The sequence below is a fragment of the Myotis brandtii genome, unplaced genomic scaffold (genome assembly GCF_000412655.1).
Source record: "Myotis brandtii unplaced genomic scaffold, ASM41265v1 scaffold427, whole genome shotgun sequence".
Taxonomy (NCBI): domain Eukaryota; kingdom Metazoa; phylum Chordata; class Mammalia; order Chiroptera; family Vespertilionidae; genus Myotis; species Myotis brandtii.
The window spans coordinates 212,372-233,712 of NW_005366346.1; positions in this window are offsets into that span (position 1 = coordinate 212,372).

Genomic DNA, 21,341 nt, shown 5'->3' on the forward strand with positions numbered 1-21,341 from the left:
CGTGCCAGGCGCGGGGAGGGCTGTCGCGGCGCGGAGAAGCGCTCCTGCCCTTTGCTGCCTCGCAGCTGGGATCGCTGCTCCCACTGTTTGTGCCCAAGCATTTAAAATCTCTCATATAAGTGTATACATGTATGACACATGCATACGTATACTACACGTATGTGTATGTAAATCTTTCATAGGTGGGTCGATGTGTAATTGCTAAATGATGAAGACCACTTAAAATCAATGTTAGAATTAAAAACGAAACCGTCTCAGAATACGTTTCTCAAGTTTCATCTCTGTCTAGATTGGATTTATGTAATCTTTTAAAAAAATTATTGCTTTCTCTTTTCTTTTTTAAAAAAAATATATTTTATTGATTTTTTACAGAGAGGAAGGGAGAAGGATAGAGAGTTAAACATCAATCAGCTGCCTCCTGCACACTCCCTACTGGGGATGTGACCGCAACCCAGGTACATGCCCTTGACCGGAATCGAACCTGGGACCCTCCCGTCCCAGGCCGAGGCTCTATCCACTGAGCCAAACCGGTGAGGACATAATCTTTTTCTTAATCAGAGTAAAACTGTGGCACAGCTATAGAATGTACCAAATTCCAGATGCCTCTCCGTCCCCTTCTCCTAGCACCCTGCGGCCAACTAGTATGTTTTCTGCAGGAAACTCTCTTCTGAGTAGTTTGGGGCGGGGATATTTTACAGCGTCCGTACCCACAGTAGGACTCCTCACTAAATGGCTGCCAGGGCAGTGTCCCCAAAGGAGAATGAAAGGCACCTGCGTTCCCGGCCATTCCGAACACTTTCAAGGTACAGAGTCCGCAGTTACCTGCCCCTCTGCTTCAGGAGCCCCAGGTGGAATACGGCGCGTGGCTTCTCTGGCAACACCCAGAAACCACAGCCTTCCCCTCCCCATCTCCCTACGTTTCCAGGGGATGTACTCTCCCCCAGGACTCCCCTTCTTTTCCCCTACCCCCGCCGCAGCGGGCGGGAGCACCGCCGAAGCCCGGGAGGTCCTGCGCCAAGCTGGGACCTTTCTCCCACGTCGGTCCCAGCAGCCTGGTCTTCCGTATTCGCAGCAAAAAGCCAATCAGAAACACCCCAGCCCTGGGCACGCCCCGGCTTGCGCCCCACACCGCCCCACCTTGGGGCGCACGCGGCAGCGACCTTAGGGCCCCGGAGTGGGACCCAACCGGCTGCTACTGGTTCAGCTCTCCAGCGATGGCTGTGGTCCAGATAGGAGTCTCTTCCGCCAGAGAAGACGATGAAGAGAAAAGCCGGCAGAAATAGAAGAGCTCTCTGGAACAAGACATCACCGTGCCCAGAATCCACTGAAAGTTGTTCTCGCTAGTATTCGCAGGGACTTGATCTAACCTGCCATTTAGAACTCCTTGGACAGAAAAACCTCTGGGACTGGATTGGAGATTATATATATATTCTATACCAGTGATTTTCAAACAGTGTACCACAAGAATTTTTAAAACATGCAATACCTGCCTTAACCAGTTTGTCTCAGTGGCTAGAACGTCAGCCTGCAGACTGAATGGTCCCAGGTTCAATTCCGGTCAAGGGCACATCCCCAGTAGGGGGTGTGCAGGAGGCAGCTGATCCATGTTTCTCTCTCATAGATGTTTCTAACTTTCTATCCCTCTCTGTAAAAAATCTATAAAATATATTTAAAAAGAAAAAAACAAAACACAACGTGCAATACCTGAGTATTTAGTCAAGGGCACTAACCTTTTTCCCCCCCTTAGATTGTCAAATAAAAAAATGGTAACAGTCAACACAACAATAGCTGTTTGGTGTGAATAAATCAAAATTATTCCTATTTTTTGTCATCTGACTATTTAGTCAGGGGCACTAACCTTTTTCCCCCCTTAGATTGTCAAATAAAAAAATGGTAATAGTCAACACAACAATAGCTGTCTGGTGTGAATAAATCAAAATTATTCCTATTTTTTGTCAGCTCGGCAAAAAATATAATTTTTGGTGTGCCGCAGAATTTCAGTAATTAGTTTATGTGTGCATGAGATGAAAAAGGTTGAAAATTGCTATTCTATACTACATACTATTTTCTACCCTTCTATACCTTTATGAAGAGAGATACAATCTCTGTAAAGGCATAAAGCTATAATAGAATTGAGTGCTAAAATGGTATTCAGTACATCATTTGTTACCAGTTTTTCCTTCATCCTTATCTATTTGTTGCTGTGTAGAATAGAGACAGTCCTGGACCTGCCTTAAGAGGCAGAAAGCCCAGAGCTGGATTCTTATGTGAATATTTACTAGTAGGTTCTGCTTTAAATAAATACGTTAAATAAGAAGAACAGAAACAAAAGCAAAACCAGAAAAAAACAGACCTAATCTGAAAACCATTGATGAGAATAAAGAAAAGGTGAATAGGAAAAGTCACTAATTCTTTTTTTGGGGGGAGGGGGTAAAATTCTCCAATTTTATGTGATTGGAATGAGTACTATTGGGATCAACGCATGAAGCTACTTCTTTAAATAGTGCTACTATGTAAAATGTGCTACTTCAAAAAATAATTGCTAATAGTAGTAGGTACCAAAAGGTGACTTTCAGAAAAATGATTAATCATCTTCTGCATATGCATGGCAGTTTAGACAGCAAGAGCCTGGAAGTATCAGCGGTTTATATTACATTTATTCCTCATACATTGACTTTTCCCAACTCTATCAGCGGAAAGTTACTCCTGAAATTCTTCCACATAATGTCACTATCAAATAAATATGACCAAGTTTTCCTCTGCTTGCATCATCTAGACTTCCGTGTATATTTTAAATTTGACTGCCCAATATTCATTTCCCTCTGAGCTTAAACAGTTGTATGGGCTGTAGCTAAATATTTGCTGAATACATGGAATATTGATCCCAATTTTCCAGCTTTATAGATAATCACTAGTATTATTACTTTTTAAAAACAAATCTCAATTTTTAGGTGAGTAATTTAGAGTATCCCAAAAATGTGAGGGACAGTTAAGATTGTTTTGTAATTTGTGGTGAATTACATTTCTTTTGCCCTTAGAATAAACAGAAAGCTATTTTTCTTCGCCCTCCCCTCCCTTTCCTTCTCTTCCATTAGGGTGGGTTGAGGAAGCCAGGTATTTGAGTGTGGGAGGGGACAAGGGCCCAGTGCATGGGGTTGGAGCCTCAGTTCTGTGAGTAGGTTGTCCCAGAATAGGGTTCGTGGCATGGGATGTCAAATATCAAGTGAAATGAGTGTGTGTAGGGGCTGGGTGGTGGCAGCAACAGCAGAGAGTAGGATATAGCAGTTTAAGCAGAGAGAGGAGGGCCTCTGTGTGTGTGGACAGCTGGATTAGTTACCTATGGGAGGGTTAATGAACAAAGAAAATATTTGAAGTTCATTGTCAGGAAAGGAGTTACACATATGGGAATGGAGAAAGCTGTAGAGTTCGATTTCAATTGGTGACTTTTATATTAATTTATGATTTTCAATATGTATAAACTAGAGGCCTAGTGCACGAAATTCGTGAACGGGTAGGTCCCTAGTGCCTGCTGGCTGCTGGCCATGGCCTGCCTTTATTCTGCACTGCCCCCTGGTGGTCAGCACATGTCATAGTGAGCAATCGAACTCCAGGTCAGTCGAACTCCCAAGGGGACACTTTGCATATTAGGCTTTTATATATATAGATAGATGATAGAGAAATAAACAGATATAAATGTAGTGTGTGTGTGTGTGTGTGTGTGTGTGTGTGTGTGTGTGTGTGTGGTGTAGCTATATATATTTTTACCTATATATATTCTCTAGTTCTTTTCATTCTCAGGGTCTGGGATCAGCAACGAGTATATCTGGTTCCCAGAGTTTAGTTTCTAAATAAAATTGTCCACTAATAAGAACAAGGGTTCTTAGAAAAATGGGTTGATTCCAGGGATGGTGTAGGAAAAACACACACACACACAGAACATGAACATAAAACATCTTGTGTCAGAAATAAGGAAGTTCTCAATGTTAAAGACATGTCAAAAGAGCATAGGAGCCTGTTTGAAGCAGCTTCCACCAACAAAATATAGGACAAGTTTTTTAGCATCAAAACATGTAATGATAGCAACAAATTACCTACCATAGAGAAATAAAGGAATCTATGACTCCTTACTAATATAACAGAATAAATAATATATTGATGGTTTGCTAAATACTTTGTTACAAAATGTGTATTGATTACAAATGAAAGAAGATGAACTCTACCACTATGGTGAAATATGGCAGATACCAATTTAAGTGATCAAAGATCAGTGATGACACTTTGGTTCTCCTGATACAGTGACAGCGCATCTTTTTTTCCAACAAAAACTTTAATAGTCTGTGTAAATTTCTTTTCCAGATATATTTCCCAGGTAAAACTAGTTTAGGTCTGTTTGCAAAGGGACTGAAAGGATCTTTAGGGGGACCTGGTAACCCTTTCCAATGATTGGTTCAAATTTGCTCAGGTGTAGAAACTAGAATAATATTAGTAAATTTTTATTTTGATGGTTGACATCAATTTTTGGCCTACCTACTTTTGGTCTTTTCTGGGTGCATAGATCAAACAATACCTTGTTAGCTACCTGTATTCATTTCTTATTGCTATTATAGCAAACGTTGTGGTTAGGGTTATCCAGGGAGACAGAATCAATAGGAAATTCTATATGTATTTATGTATTTTAAAGAATTGGCTCACCAGGTTGTAGGGGATGGCGAGTCTGGAATCTGTAGAGCAGGCCAGCAGGCTGAAGACTCAGGAAGGAGTTAATGCTGCAGGTGTAAGGCAGAATTTCTCCTCCGGGAAACCTCAATTTCTGCTCTGCAGGCCTCCAACTAATTGCAGGAAGCTGCCCCACATCATTGAGGCTAATTGCTTTTACTTAAAGGGTTATAAACCGATTGTAGATATTCACATCTACAAAATACCTTTACAGAACACCTAGATTAGGGTTTGACTGAATAACTGGGTACTACAGTCTAGCCAGTTGATACACATAACTGACCATCATAACAAATAGTAACAAACATAGTGGCTTAAAACCATACAAATATATTACCTTACAGTTATGGAGGTTAGAGGTTTGAGGTTTCACTGGGCCAAAATCAAGGTGGTAGTGGGCCATGCTCTTTCTGAAATCACCAGGGAAGAGAACCCATTTCCTTGCCTTTTCCAGCTTACGCATTAAATCCGTTGAAGCACAGCCTACTCTCTAAACATTTCCCCCCTTTTAAAAGATGTTGATAAAGCTCTTCTGCCATTTCCGCCTCACTTACTGTAGGACAGTGCTTCCCCCGAGTTTAAGAAATCCATCCCAGCATAATATTTGGACTTCTAGGACATTAAATCCAGAGTTACGGAAGTTCTCATAGGTAGTGCAGAGCTTTTGGTAAATAGTTCCTACTTCCACAATAAGAACAGTACTTCTCTAGGTCCCCATGCTGAAACTTGACCCTAGCTCTATGCCTATAAAGTATGAGAAAGGTGAGGCAAATCTCGATGGGTGTAAGAATTGTCTTAGGAGGCTGCTTACTTGCATGAAGTCTCTGCATGGTCTCCAGGCAAGGGGTGTGGGCTATCCTATACAGTGGGGCCTTGACTTACGAGTGTCCCGACTAACGAGTTTTTCGAGATACGAGCCATCTCTCAGCCGATTTTTTGCTTTGAGTTGCGAGCTAAAATTCAGGTTATGAGCCAGCTTCAGATACCCCACCGCTAGTTGGCGCAGCGAACGTCACAGTGAACGCCACAACATCAGCCCAGCATCACGTGTCTCACTCGTTCACTTTATGATTTGACATACGAGTAATTTGAGTTACGAGCTCCATCACGGAACGAATTAAACTCGTAAGTCAAGGCCCCACTGTATAATAAAAGGCTAATATGCAAATTGACCGGTCGCTATGATGCGCACTGACCACCAGGGGGCAGATGCTCAACGCAGGAGCTTCCCCCTGGTGGTCAGTGTGCTCCCCAGCCAGAACCTGGGCTTACAGCGGGCAAGCACAGTGGTGGTGACACTAAGGATGTCCGACTAACGGCTTAGGCCCGCTCCCCATGGGAAGCGGGCCTAAGCCAGCAGTTGGACATTCCCCGGGGGCTCCCGAACTGTGAGAGGGAGCAGGCCAGGCTGAGGGACACCCCCCCCACACCCGTCAGTGCATGATTTTCATGCACTGGGCCTCTAGTTCTTAAATAATGGAAAGCTGGCCATTTCAGGAGGCCTAGATGGTTCAGCAGAAGATGGGGATCCAAGCACATGCACTCATGTTTCCGTTCTGTCCTCAGGTTCCCATTTCTTCTCTATCAAGGCCTTGAACTTAGCATAGTAAATTTGCCAGGGCAGTGCCTGCTTTCTTTGCAATACTGCTACTCTCACACTCAGGTCTGATTTTCAGTAAATTGTTCTCTGATTTCAGTACATGTGGTGTCATAGAGGTTTCCTGGATTTGACGTTATGTCCTGAGTTGATGGTTGGCTGACCTGAGCCCACTATTTGCTTTCCGTGGTGTATCCATGGTACTGAATCTACATCTGCAGTCCTTTTTGACAACTACTGCTGCCATATCTCTTGAATGGCAGAGATATTGCCTAAATTCAATATATCCCCTTCCTCCTGTATACTGACCCAATTCACCCAGATGAGACTCTTAGTAATAGTGACCCTGTAGCCTGCCAGGGGTTACCACACTCACTTGGCACTAACAGTGCAGTCTTCTTCACTATCTGGCCAGTGACTGATCCAATTCAAGAATTCCATTGGAGATTCTGCTTCCTAGACCACTTCCAGTATGAATTACTTTAGCTTGGGTTTTCCCAAAACTAGATCCTTAGACAAGGTTTCTTCACATTGTGGTAAAATGGGTATTTGCTTTTAAATTATTTGTTAAATTGTTCATAATTGTATGCTTATATTTTATATATTTGATAGCACATGTGCTATATTTCTCAATTGATTTTTAAATCTCTTCTTGTACTACACAAAGAAATAAATTCCAGATGAGTTGAAAATTAAATAAAAATTATAAATATATATAGAGGGTAATGTAAGTAAGTGTTTTACTGACATCAGGGTAAGTAAGGGTATTCTATGCATAAAATCACTGGAATATTGAATAATTCAATAATTCATTAAATATTTTAAAATTAATACTTTTAATAATAAGGGTTCAACAAACTATAATACATAAAAATAAAAAGAACCTTTTTTCATGTACAAAATCATAGAAATTAAGTAAATGACAAACTGGAAAAGATATTTGCAACAATTTTTGTACACAATGGGTTAATAAACATAATATAAAAAGAAACTATAAATGCTGATAAGAAAATGACTAGTTCCTGATAGAAAAACAGCCAAAAGATAAGAGTAGGTAATTCATGAAGGAGCAGTAAAAATGGTCCATAAAGATGAAAAACATATTCAACCAGGAAATGAAAATTAAAACAATAAGAGAGTTCCAATTAACTGTTTCAGATTAAACACACAGATGCTCTCCTTAACCATTAATATGACAGAAAAAGGACCCAAAAGCATAAACTCAAAGATAATGGCTAAAGAGACAATAACAAACGAAAGATGTCAACTAATTTTATAAAATAGAAACAGATGAATGGGTGATAATCGACTTAGCAGAACTGAGAAAGCCTATACCTTGGTCTGCAGGGAAAGCCAGGGAGAAGATCAGTTCCTGCCCCAATTCCCTGAAGATATGCAGCTGCTGGTGGCACCAGATATCTCTGAAGGCAGAGTCGAGGAAAGGGTTGATGGAGGAGGGTCTGCAACCTAATTTTGCTATTGGTGTACATGCAAATTTGGACATCTTTATATTTCTAAGGATCCTTTATTACCTCTTTCCATTCTAAATTGAGCTCCCACTCTTCTACAGTAGTAAATAATGATGATTCCTTCATTTACTCTCACAGAAGCTTCCAGGATATTTTCATTTGTACAACTGTTATTGGACAATTTTTGTGTCTGTTTTAAAGACAATTTCTGTGTGCACCATGCACTTGATAAGGCTGCAATACTGACACTTTTGGCACCACTTGAAGGTACATCTCAGAATGCCTCTTTAAGTGGGAGTTTCTGAGTAATGATTCTGGTAGTCAATTTAATTTAGGAAAACATAATAATAGTTCTCTGGGAAAATAAAAAAAATAGTTTCCTGGATTTACTCAATGAGTATATATTGAGCATTCAATGTGTATAACACAACACAAGGCAAACAAATTTGACTCTTGCCCGACAGTATCAGGTATGGCTCAATGGTTGACCTATGAACCAGGATGTCACAATTCGATTCCTGGACAGGGCACATGCCGGGGTTGTGGGCTCAATACCCTGTGTGGGGCATGCAGGAAGCAGCCGATCAATGATTCTCTCTCATCATTGATGTTTCTATCTCTACCTCTCCCTACATCTCTGGAATCAATATATATATATATTTTAAAGACGACTTTTGCTAAAGACCTGTAGGTTGACTCTTGCTAAAACCTGCAGGTCTTAAATTTGGCTTCTTGGACTCTTTTAGGCTGAAGACCATGTTCCTTAGTCTTTTAGGCCTCTAAGACTCTGCGTAGGTTGGTTCCTACTCACCTCTATGACTCACTTCCTACCCTTCTTACCTTTGCTTTCAGGGCTCCCTTGGACCGGTTTTCAGTTCATTCAGCCACATTGGCATCTCAGTCTCAGATGAGCTTTGCTTTCTCTTACTGAAGGATGATTGCTAATCTCTCTGAATGAAATGGTCTATAGTCACCACCTCTATTCCCCAAACTTGTACTCACTGTTAGCTTAAGCTTTTTACTTCTTCCGGTAAGCCTTGTAAGATCTAAGTAAAACCAGGTTAGGTTTCCTTGTTATACACGCTCATTTTTTTCTTATTCTTTTCCTTTCTTCCAGTAAGCCTTGTAAGATCTAAGTAAAACCAGGTTAGGCCTTGTTATACACGCTCATTTTTTTCTTATTCTTTTCCTTCACGGAATTAATCTCAGTGGGTAATTACACATCCATTGGTTTATTTGTTTAATGTCTTTCTCTGACTCTGGAGTGTGAACTCCATGATGTTGTTCACTATGTTAGGTCCATTGTTTAACTCAGTGTCTGGAACATGGATGGCACTCAATCAACATAAATTGAAAGAAAGAATACCTTCAAGTTTAATTTTGTTTTATTAGTTTTCTCAAAGAATGGTTTAGTTGCTGCAACATTTTGACCTAGTAAAACCTAAGTACTCTCTGTGTAGATTTTTAGCTTACAGACATTTGGTTTTGTTTGTGGGAAGTAAAGATGGGAAATTCAGGATTATATTTATACTAGGGGCTGCTATACCCATCTTCTTGGGGTAATTTATATATATTCAGTTTATTTGGGTTGGTCATTCTAGAATATTGATAGCAACCATCAGTATCCGATTCAGATACTAACAGGTACTCTGTTAACATTAAACAGTTCTTTATAATTTCTGGACTTTATAAAGACCATAAAAAGATCTGATAGAGGAAAAACTGAACTCACACAAAAGATAAAAAAAACAGTTGCAATTTACTAGGCAGTTAATCAAAGCGTAACTATATATACAGCGTATCGGAAAGAACACACAGCAATATTCCTCTGTTAGTGACTTCCATCTCTCACGTGAGGGAACTGGTGGATCTGTCTGTCTTGGTACCATTTAGATTATCTTCTTCATTCTTAACCCAAGGGCTGTAATCCACTGACTTCCTTTATTTCCCACACTTACTCATGCCTTCCCAGGTTCAGTAAGAACAATCACTTAAAAAAAAAAAAAGATCAGTCCTTGCTGCCAATAGTGGAGTTCTCAGTCTGTTTGAAAGTGTGCAGAGTTCAGTCTTCCAATTCAGAGGCTCCCTTACCCTCCCCGCCATTGTGTGCACTGGCGCAGTTCCATCTATTGCTGGAACTTCTAATGTGAACTCTGTGAAAAGCCTGGCACTCCTGCCAGCTATGTGAAGAGGCTGGTCTTTGCATTCAGCTACCTCTTTCTGCGAAATGCTGCTTGCATTATTCCTTTCTACCCTGTGGTCTGTCTTTCACTCTGCAGTCTTTTCGTCCTGATGTAGCAGTGGGAGAGTTGATCACCTCTGACTTTTAGAAAGAGGTACAATTTGCAGATTGAGGCTAAAACGGAATATTCACTGTATGTCACTGTCAAACATCTCCTTGGCTATCCTTGCCTGGTGTTTGACTATAGTAATCATTTCTAGCTCACTTACATGTAATCTATGAGAAGAGAAGCCCTGGGATTACATTGGCAGACAAACTATGAATTAAAGTAATTAATTTTTATTATCAATTTGTAGTCACCAAAGAAGGAATTAGAATTCAACCAGGAAAAGAATTTATTGACAAATTTTTATTGATAAAATAATTTACCAAAAAATTGTGAAAAAATTTAAAATCTCTGAAAAAAGAAAACTATATCAACCAAGATAATAAAAAGGTATGTCTGTGGGTAAGGAAGGGTTTTCTATTTGGGGCTGGCTATGTAAGTGACATCAGCAATACTTCTGAAAAAGAAACGAGGATGTGATATTACAGCTCATAAGCAAGGCTACGGTAAAACAAACATCATGTGCACATAGGTGACTCCATCTCCTGCCCAGCTATATTCATCCTGATACCTACTCCAACATCTTAATCTGATTCCCAACTTGGATCAGTCCATTCTTCCTTTTCAGCTACCATGACCTGAAGATCATCTTATTTCATATGCTTGGCCTGTCATTTCAGCAACAGCTTTTCTTCCTGGCGTGGGCCTGTTCTTTGCTGGGTCCTTTGGCTCAGTGCCTCTGACCTTGGGTGGCTGGTACTCTGAGTCTCTCTGGCTCCCTTCCCACAGCAAGTGATGACTGTAAACTATAAGACTGTTTTTTACTTTTTTATTTTTAAAGTGTATTAAAATGAAAAGTTAATATTATAGCCTTAAGAAAAGTTTTGGGAATTTCTCCGTTCACTGAGTTGGTATATTAGGTTCAGCTATTCTGACATTAAGCAAGAAGGAGATTGTAGATTATTTTCCATTTCATTTAAAAATATTTTAAAAATGGATATAAGCATTGAGTCAATATTTTTCCTATAAACCTCTTTCCTTGCGCTTGGAACCTGAGGAATGGATTATAGTTTCAATCTTCTATTTAGGCTTAAGATCTTATTCCAAAACTCGTGGGATGCCAATTTCATCTGAGTTTTTGCTACATAATCATCATTCTCTTCACTCAGGACATCTTTGATAGAACCTTTATGCTATTCCTGAAGGTCCATAATAATATGCTCTTAGTTTTGAAAAAGCTGGTGTATTCTAAGTAGAAAGACAAAATCATTGTGTGTTTTTTTCTTTTTCTTTTTCCATAAATGATCACTGGATGTCAATGGCTCCATAGGAACTCTACTTAAACTTCTACCATGGGCTGAGAGTTAGTGTTCCAACCTGGGCTAGAGTGCTCTAGTGAGACTGAACTCAAATGAGACCAGCCAATCCAGAATTCATTGTGAATTACCAAAAATTGAAGACCAGGCTGGAGCTTTGCCACATGGATTCCTCAGTGGGGTGTGTGTGTGTGTGTGTGTGTGTGTGTGTTGTGTGTATGACTTGTAAGCTGGGAACACATCTTATCACAGGTCTGTTGGACAGACAGGGAATTGACAAGTCAAAATGAGAAAGGCAAGAGCCAGGTTGACCTGAGCGTCACCAAATGTGCTTAAAGAAGAAATGTGTCACCAAGTCTTTGCTTTAAATAAATGTCTAAGAGTTTCCCTTGCTTGCCCAACTCTCACAGGTCAGGCAGTCAGAGTGCCTTGTGTTTTTGTAATTGGGCCAGTGTCTCCTTTAACCAAGTCCTGTTCTATCGTGGGAGGCATGCACACTCCTGGAGTGGCTGGTGATTCCAGAGCCCAGGTAACTCCTTCAATCATTACTATCTGGTTAGTTTTCTGGGGCCAAGAGTGGGTTCTCTACAATGGGCCCTGGAGAAAACTTCCCACCAAGAGGGCTGACTGGTGTCTGGCTCTAATGGTGTGTTAATGGTGGAATGTCTGTGTGGCAGTGGGGCCTTGAATTTGGTCCTCTGTCCTCTGGATTATATCCTTGTCATCTTTGAGGCTTTATAATTCCCATTCTAAAGCCAGATATCCAGGAATGCATGTACTTAATCTTCTTTGTACCATTTGGGGATAAGAATATGTCCTTCTGGTAAACTATAGTACTGTATCTGGTAGGGAAAAGGGGGTGATTGAAAAATAACCAAGTTACATAGTGCTTTCACATACATTTTCACGTGATTCTCACAACAACCCTGTGAGGTAGGTGTAGTATATAATGTTTTCATTTTTATTTTGCAAAGAAAGACACCAAAGACTAGAGATCTTAAGTGATGTGCCCAGAGTCATGATAAGTGCCAGGACTCAAACTTGAAGTCATGTCTTCCAACTTCACAGCTTGATTCCACCTTTCAGCAACTACAACCTGAGGGCTACCAGTTTGATGCCATAACGGGGAAGGCGCTTAGTAAGTGAGCATCTAGCTTGTTTAAAATTCAGGTGGTTTAAAAATAATATATTAGTAACCAGAATCCATGGGATCACCACTTGCAGGGGTCCCCCTGGGCTTGCTGCTTGCGGGTTGCTTTGGCATATTAGAAGGTCATCTGTGAGTCAGCCTGGACAATGGGGACTCCAGAGATGAGGGAATTCTTGTGGCCATCATTACAGTGCTGTAGCACTTAACACTCTGTTTAATTGTATGACTTCCCCGCTGGAATACAAAATTTCTAGGGGCAAGCACTGTGACTTATTCATCATTGTGTTCTCAGAATTTATTACCGTGCTGGGCACGTAATATGTCCTCAACAAAAATTGGTTGAATTCTCAAGGGGTTGGGATGTTTCATGGGATGCTTCCATATTTTACTTGTAAGAAATTGATTTGCATGGAAGAGGTATTATAGATGAATGTGTAGCTGGGTATAAGGAACACTCAAGTTATTTTGGTGGGGGGGGGGGGGGGATACACAGGCACTGCTATTCCAGGGTGTAATCTCATGATTCAAGTGATCTTTGTTTACAATGACAAATTTACTCAATGTGGTGGCTCTACCTTAGTCAGGGATCTGTGCAAAATGAAGGTATTTGATGATCACTGGGGGTAAAGGGAATGGCCATTGGCAAGGAGAAAAGTGGATGATTTTGGTAAATATGAAGATAATGTTTTTTAGTAATATGTAGTAGTAGGTAGAGAGCTCCGTGATAAAATTCTCCAAAGATGATTAATCACAATGACCAGTGGTCCAAAAAGGGTTGGAAGAGGCCTCTGTCTTGTTCTGGTTCAGTTCTGCCAAGGCACATTCTCCCTGGTCCTCCACATCTTTCTGGACACTTAGCCATCAGAAGTCCCAAGACCCGTAGTTGAGATTGTGGTAAATCTTGAACAGGTAGAAGCTGGAGGACAAAGCTGTTGCAGTGCAGCGTGAATGAACCCAACCAGAACATATAGGTAAGACATCCACTGCATAGGCCGTCCCTCCAAGGCTAATAGTCTGGCTCCAGTGATACCAGGGCCGGTGGCTGAAAGCAGCAGTCCTGATGTTGCTCTTCTATGGGTGGATTACAGCCAAGATTTTGGGTGTCACGACCTGGTGAGTAAGAATTTTAAACTTAGGATATAGTACATCAGCTCACCAGTTTTGGGTGCTCAGGATCTAGATAGAGGGTCCTGAAGTCCATAGGCAGGAAAGAGATCAGCACCTCTGGTGCTGGTTGAGGTTATGGGTCATCCAGGGGTCCTCCCACTTGTGATGATTGGTGCAGGCCATGACTGGATGCCTGGCTTCTCCAGGTAATGGTGCCAAGTTTCAAACATGGTCTTAAAGGCCAAGGAATACTTCCTTCAGATGTTGTAGTTTCATTCTGCAGGGAGGAAGCCTGTGGGAAAAGAAAGTATAAGGTTATACCAAGGTTGATGTCAGACAATATTTAGCTTTCCGTGGTCCTCTCATTACTTATAAGGCTTTGACTCCACTTTAAGGGGCCTTTTTAAACAAAGCCAAGTGTGATGAGAACTGTTGCAAACCTACCATGAAGGGCTTCCTAGGTTTTCTGAACCCCAGGCAGCCATGAGAAAGCAGAGCATATTGGCTGCTGGTTCCCTAGGACCTGTTTCGGGGGGAGCCTTGGAGTTCAGCCAGGTCTGGATTAGGATAAATTGATAATTTATAGTAGATGAGGCCTTGGATATCTTCACCAGAAAGTAAAGTCAGCATCGCCCTCACATGGAGAGTTAGTGGAGCATTCTATCAAAGTTGGTCTTGACATCAGGTCTCGTACAACATTTTGGAGTCTGTTTCCTTAGATCTTAAATCTCAGATCTTGACCTTAAGTAATTAGTTTTAGACCATGCATGAGCTTTAAAGCACTAATAGTTAATGATAAATAGATAAATCCTACTAAAGTTGTAATCATTAATCAAATTTGATATTATTAAATGCATTCTAACTTACTTATTTAAATATGTGCTCTTAACTAAGGAACTTCGCTGTTCTTGAAGCCTAAGGGCTAGTCCTCATGATTCAGTCATGTATAATAGAATCAGAAACATTTAGATCAACAGCAGGAGCCTTGAACCTGGGCACACATCATGAAGCTTAATTTTGTCCAGCTTCAGAAGGGATCAGAGTGATTCTTGCCTCCATGTCCTTTTGGGAAGAATTTGTGCCCTGGTTTTATGCTTATCAAAAACTTTGCTAGTGTTATAGAATTAGAGAGGACTAAGAGTTTTTAATAGTGTTAGATTGATAGCACTTACCAGTTAATTGAATTAATTAATCATGTGTCAGCAAGGCAAATGGTTTGACTGAGCTAAAAATAGCAATTAGCTTCAAAGACTTAAGAAGACATTAGGATTTCGCAAAGAGCTATGTGAACACTAATTCCAAGAAATGGGTTTTATCAGTAAGCAGATTTGGGAAACACTGCATAATATCTACCTCTCTTGAAGACTTAAGTTATATAAGTTTTAAAGGCTCTGGGAAGTCTTATAGTAAATAATCTTACTTAACTGTGTTTAACTCAATATGTTACCATTTCAACATGGATTTAAGCTTTTGAATAATATTCATTAGCATCTTGTAGAATTGGTGCTACATAGAACAAGTTTTAGGGAATGCTGCACTAGCAAGTAAGGTGAAAAAAAAATCATTTCTAAAAATAGATATTTTCCCTATAAAAAATAAACAAATTAACCAATTAGTAATTATTTATTACTACAGTTGTCTTAGAATTAAGCTTGGTTCATTGGAAAATAGAAAATGCACTTTTATAAGACATGAATTCTGCCTTTAATAGGATCATAATCTAGTTAGGGAGATAAATCTATCACAAAAAAACCCCACAAAACCAACAATAACAAACAACACCTGAACACTGCATATAACTTAGCACTAAGTTAAATAATGAAGACTAATAGATTTGGTAGTTCTTCAGAGGAAAGTCAAGTATTGGAATAATGAAGGAAGAAATCATAGAGAAGGTGGGACTTGTTTTGTAGGGATGGCAAGAATTTTGACAGGTTGTGGGCAATTTTAATTAAGGACAAGAATACACAAACTTTTAGGGTTCTAAGGCTCCTAAAAGCAGGAAGAAATGTGGCAAACAATACCTTGTTACATTGTAATCATTTACTTCTAATACTTCTAATATCTGGAAGCCTTCCCACCCAGGGACAGAATGTTCCAGAAGTACAGTTTTCTCTTATTTATCCAATACTTCTTTAGAGTTCTTACCTGGTAAATTACCATGAGTTAATTAATTGTTTATTGTCTGTGATAGTCTCATTGATGGCAGGGAGAATAATATTTTATCATTTTTATATCCTTGGGAGGAATATATTTGCATCCCTATCATCTTGTCCATGGTAGGCCCTTAATAAATATTTGTTGACTATGTGAGGGAATCAGTGAAAAAATTATATGGCAGGAAATGGTCTACAACAAATTGGATTTTGTATCAGGGAATAATGAGCAGAATTGGAAGGTGTAGACCAGTGATGGCGAACCTTTTGAGCTCGGCCTGTCAGCATTTTGAAAAACCCTAACTTAACTCTGGTGCCATGTCACATATAGAAATTTTTTGATATTTGCAACCATAGTAAAACAAAGACTTATATTTTTTATATTTATTTTATATATTTAAATGCCATTTAACAAAGAAAAATCAACCAAAAAAATGAGTTCGCGTGTCACCTCTGACACACGTGTCATAGGTTCGCCATCACTGGTGTAGACCCTTGAAAACTAGGCAGAGGAGTAGGAAAGAGGAAATAAAAAATTTCTTTAACAGCAGTAGACAGAAAGCATTATTTATGAAAAATCAAACTGGCAGTGATGAATAGGTTGGACTGAAGAAATAAAGCGACCAGGTGATCAATTGAAATTATTGTGAAAGCTATCTGGTGACAAGGAGGTAGGGTCCAAAACGAAGGCACGAAGAATAGTAGGGAAAAGGGCCGATGGGTCTCTGAGGCTGGCTGATATGAAGGATCCAGAAACATGAGTGAAAGTGTTTTTTTTTTTTCTTAAATTTAATAATAGCTAAAATTTATTGAGTGATTGTTAAAGGTTGTATCAGGCACTTTGGTTTAGTCTCTAATTCAATCTCATTTATTCCCCACAGTAATTCTATGAGGTAGAAACTATCATTTTTATTTTACTGATAAGGAAATGGGCTGGAGAAGTTCAGAAAATTTTTAGAGTCACCCTGCTAGTAATTAGCAGAGTCCTTTCCACCTCAGAGCTCAGTCACCTCTGGAGATGGGATGGATGTTTGTTCTTTTCACAGATAGAAACAGTGGAAGAAAAGAGAGATGTTTTGGATATTTGAATTGTGAGATGATCATCGGAAAACACTAACATATCGTCAACAGCTTAGAGCTTGATTTAATAAGTGATGAGCTTTCCAAATGGTGTATTAATTAACCTATTGGTTAGACTATAGGTTCATCAGCCATGTGGAGGGCAACTTCCTCTGTGAGGACAGGGCACCTTAGGGAGCAGGAAAGGTCTAGTGAGGACATGTCCAAGGCAGGGGCCTGGGGTTGTTGCCCCAAGGCCAGCTGCTGCCTACTAAGAATACCTGACTTCCAGGGCTGCTGCGGGAGGCAGAGACGGACCTTCGGGCTTGTAAAGCCTACAGTTAGAGGGAATTATTTGACCTGCAGGATTCTGAGGGCCACACAAAGGCTAAGATGTGCTTTTCTTCATTTTCTCTTTGACCAAATTACTGAGGCTTTAGGGCAGTGGTTCTCAACCTTCTGGCCCTTTAAATATAGTTCCTCATGTTGTGACCCAACCATAAAATTATTTTCGTTGCTACTTCATAACTGTAATGTTGCTACTGTTATGAATCGTAATGTAAATATCTGATATGCAGGATGGTCTTAGGCGACCCCTGTGAAAGGGTCGTTCGACCACCAAAGGGGTTGCGACCCACAGGTTGAGAACCGCTGCTCTAGGGGCTGTTCATCCTGGAAACATCACACACATCCTCTGGAGACTGGATGCAACCTGGTGGGTGTAGTGTTTTATGGTTTGTTTGTTTTTTGTAATGTTGTTTTTAATCTTTAAAAAAATCTTCTGTCTGCTTTCCCCACTTTGCAGTGGTTTGAATGCTAATCACAAACAAATGGTGCAAAAAAAAAATGCAACTACATAAAAGTAAACCGTGACTTTGTGTGGTCTATTTGAAAAGGGGCTGATTTTGATGACAGAAAAAAATGTGAACCAGGACTATCAACATTCAGAATTGCAACTCATTGATTTTTCTTTAGCACTTCTGTTTTTTTCTCTCGCTCATGCTCTCTCTGAAGACAGGCTTGCTGGATAATTCATAATGGAAATTCATAATGGAAATCATATGACTTTATTTTGATGTTACTGATGTGTCTGAGTAGCATGTGAATGTCTTGAACTCTCAGTTGTTTGAGATTTTTAATGATTTTATTTGCTTAAGAAAATGGAAAAAAACTGAAACAGAGGAAAAGTCCATGAGTGAGTTTAAAAGATCACTGAGAAATGGCAGCGTATTCCGCTGTATGTAAATAGGGCCCAGAGATTCTACCTTTCATCCAGACTGCGGCTGACTGAAACCCTTTGTTCAAGTGAGACTGTCGGAGCCGTGCTTGGCATAGCCGACTATCAAAACCTGACCACTCACCTAAATGTGCTTCTGACCTTTTGCAAACTCTTTTTTTTAAAGTTTAGATTTTATATTAAATAGCAATTAATAAAAGCAACACATAATAATTATTATATTATAATGAATGGTGTACCAGTAGTCCAGAGACACACAAATGACACAAACAGGGTAAAGCAGAAATTAGGTGATCACAAAGTAAAATAAATATCACAGTATTGGTAGATACACACTAATGTTTAATTGATCTGTTAGAAAATCAATATCACATTAGATTATAGCTTCCTATGCATTGGAAACAATCTAGCACATACTATTTGTAAGTCATTTTATATAACAAAAAATTGTACTGACGTGTTGTGTAGTGTTTCTAAATCTTACTAATAAGAAAAGTCTTTTTGATATCTCTCTCTCTCTCTCTCTCTCTCTCTCTCTCTCTCTCTCTCTCTCTCTCTTTCTCCCTCTCTCTCTCTGCAAGTTCACCTCTTCCCATTCACTGTTAATTTACTTACCTCAAACCACCAAAATCTCAAACCACCAAAATTCCACTGCTGGACTACAGTGAAGTCAGACCTGGCATTATACTTTTTATCTCTAGAAAATTTGTGCAGACATTCAAGACTCAGTGGTATGGTAAAATTTGTTGGAAGGGACTTATCAATTGGAAATACCTTTAAGGAACACAGAGAGTCAGAATTTGGGGGCATTAATATCAAAGATGGAATTAGTATATATCAGAAAATATTTCCATTTATTCCTTCAGTATTTTGGGCCATTTACATTTTCGATTATTTTTAATTTATCGCATAGATTCTATCTTGTAGAAATTCTGAGCATGAGTTTCAATCCTGAAATATTAAAGATGTACAGACATTGCAAGTGGAAGTGGGAAATCTCACATGCTTTATGATAGCAAGTACAGGAGGTACAATACAAATACTGCAGCAGAGAGGTTAAAGCAGTGCGCAGTTGGAAGCTTTCTATATAAACACTACAGATTAGTTAAGTGAAAACATGCTAACTTTATTTGCTTGGTACTTTGTTAACTTGTGTTTTTAAATGTTTTTTTTTTGTTTGTTTCAATTCTTGTGAGGTAACAGTGATATCTCATGAAATCTGCTTCTTTTTATGTGTAATGCACATCACACACACACACACACACACACACACGGAGTCAAAGTCAATGGCAGTGGGTGGTTTATGTCAGGGCTGGTTTTGACGCTCCTCTCCAGAATAAGATAAATGTAAGCGATGAAGAGCTCCTGGGGTTGGTTGAACTCATTTTGTATTCAGCACTCTGCCTGGCCCCTTTCTCATCTCTTTCTCCCTCTTTGTATGTTCAAGCCTACTTGAGTTTCTTTTTTCTTTTGTAGAACTTGGTTCTTTTGATGTGTTTCAGGGCACGCCCTGTGCCAAAGCGAACTTCCCAGGAATCGGAAACACAAGCGCACAGGTCTGAAACAGCCACTTTGCAGCAGCCAGAAGGGTTCAGGCCCAGAAGCTGGCTTTTCTTTCTTTAAAAAAAGGCATCAAAACACATAACAGGGGAACAAACATACAATATAGTTTCAATATATGATTTGAAAGGAAATGTATAATAAAAGTTAATTGCAAAATAGGCAGCTGGTGAGATTTTTAACCTGGATTGAGCCCATGACAGCAATTTAACCTGAGATATGTCTACATGCATTTGTATATTTGTTAGTTTAGTCAAATTTCCGCTGCAATTATAAATTTATTTGTTTCTGTCTCACTGCAGTTATGGCATCAGCATAGCTGAGGCTTTCATGGTACATGGTTCTCAGTGGTGCACTATAATGATGGGAGGCAGTGCAGCGCTTTAACCACTTACATGTTTATAAAGTTGAGAGAAATGCTGCTGTAACTATTGTAAAGCTACTGTTAGAAGCCACTATCTAATAGAAAGTCGACATCGAAGGAGGAGTTAATTATTTTATATCTCATATCAGTATTTCTATTTCCATAAATTAGCAAACTTAGTAAAATAGTGTTATGTTTTATTTAAAATATCTGTTTACTCACATATTGTACTTTATGAGGCAAATCTTTCAGGACTATGTCACTGAATTAGAACTTGAAACTGAAAATAAAAAACAGAAAATAAGGAAAAAGTGCAGTTTAAGTTTATACACATACAAACTTATCCCCTTAAGATGTTCAAATAGTAGTTACATTCAATTTTTATCCAGGTCTCATGAAGAAACCTTTTTAAAAAACCAAAACAGCTGAAAAGGCAAACAACTAGAAATTTGATATTTATCTGGTTTGATTGACTTAGAAAATAAATCTATATTAATTAGGTGTATTGTTTACTTTTATATAAATAGGTGAGTTTACTCTCATGTTTGTGTATTGCTAGGCCTACTGAAAAATAGCATGTTACTCACTGAAAAATAGATATAGAAAAAAAATAGAAATTTAACCAACAAACAGTTGAGTTTCTTCAATAAAAGTAGATTCAGTTTAGTAAATTAATTGAGTGCTATTTATGTGTGTGTGTGCTAATGACATTATCTATGAACTTCTAGAAAAATAATTAGTGGTTTCACTGAATTCATTCAGCATTTTTCTAAGGCATTCTATGCTTAGAAAACCAATCAACCAGCTAATTGCTAAAGTTCATTTTAACTTTGGTCTTTATATCTATAGCTTAAAAGAAAGAGAGAAAATGGTTTCTGAAATAATTCAGTTATTCAAATACTAGAGCCCCGGTGCACGAAATTCATGCACGGGGAGGGGGGTCCCCTCAGCCCAGCTTGTACCCTCTCCAATCCAGGACCCCTTGGGGGATGTCCGACTGCCAGTAGTCGGACATCCCTCTCACAATCTTCTGGCTCCTAACTGCTCACCTGCCTGCCTGCCTGATTGTCCCTACTGGGCCCCCTGCCAGCCTGATCACCCCTAACCACCTCTGCCTGCTGGCCTGGTTTCCCCCAACTGCCCCCCCTGCCAACCTGGTCACCCCCAACTGGCCTAGTCGCCCTAACTGCCCCTGACCCCCAACAGCATGGTTGCCCCTTACTGCTCCCCTGCCAGCCTGGTTGCCCCTAACAGCCTCCCTCTGCCAGTCTGGTTGCCCCTAACTGGCCCCCGCCAACCTGGTCACCCCTTACTGCCCCCCC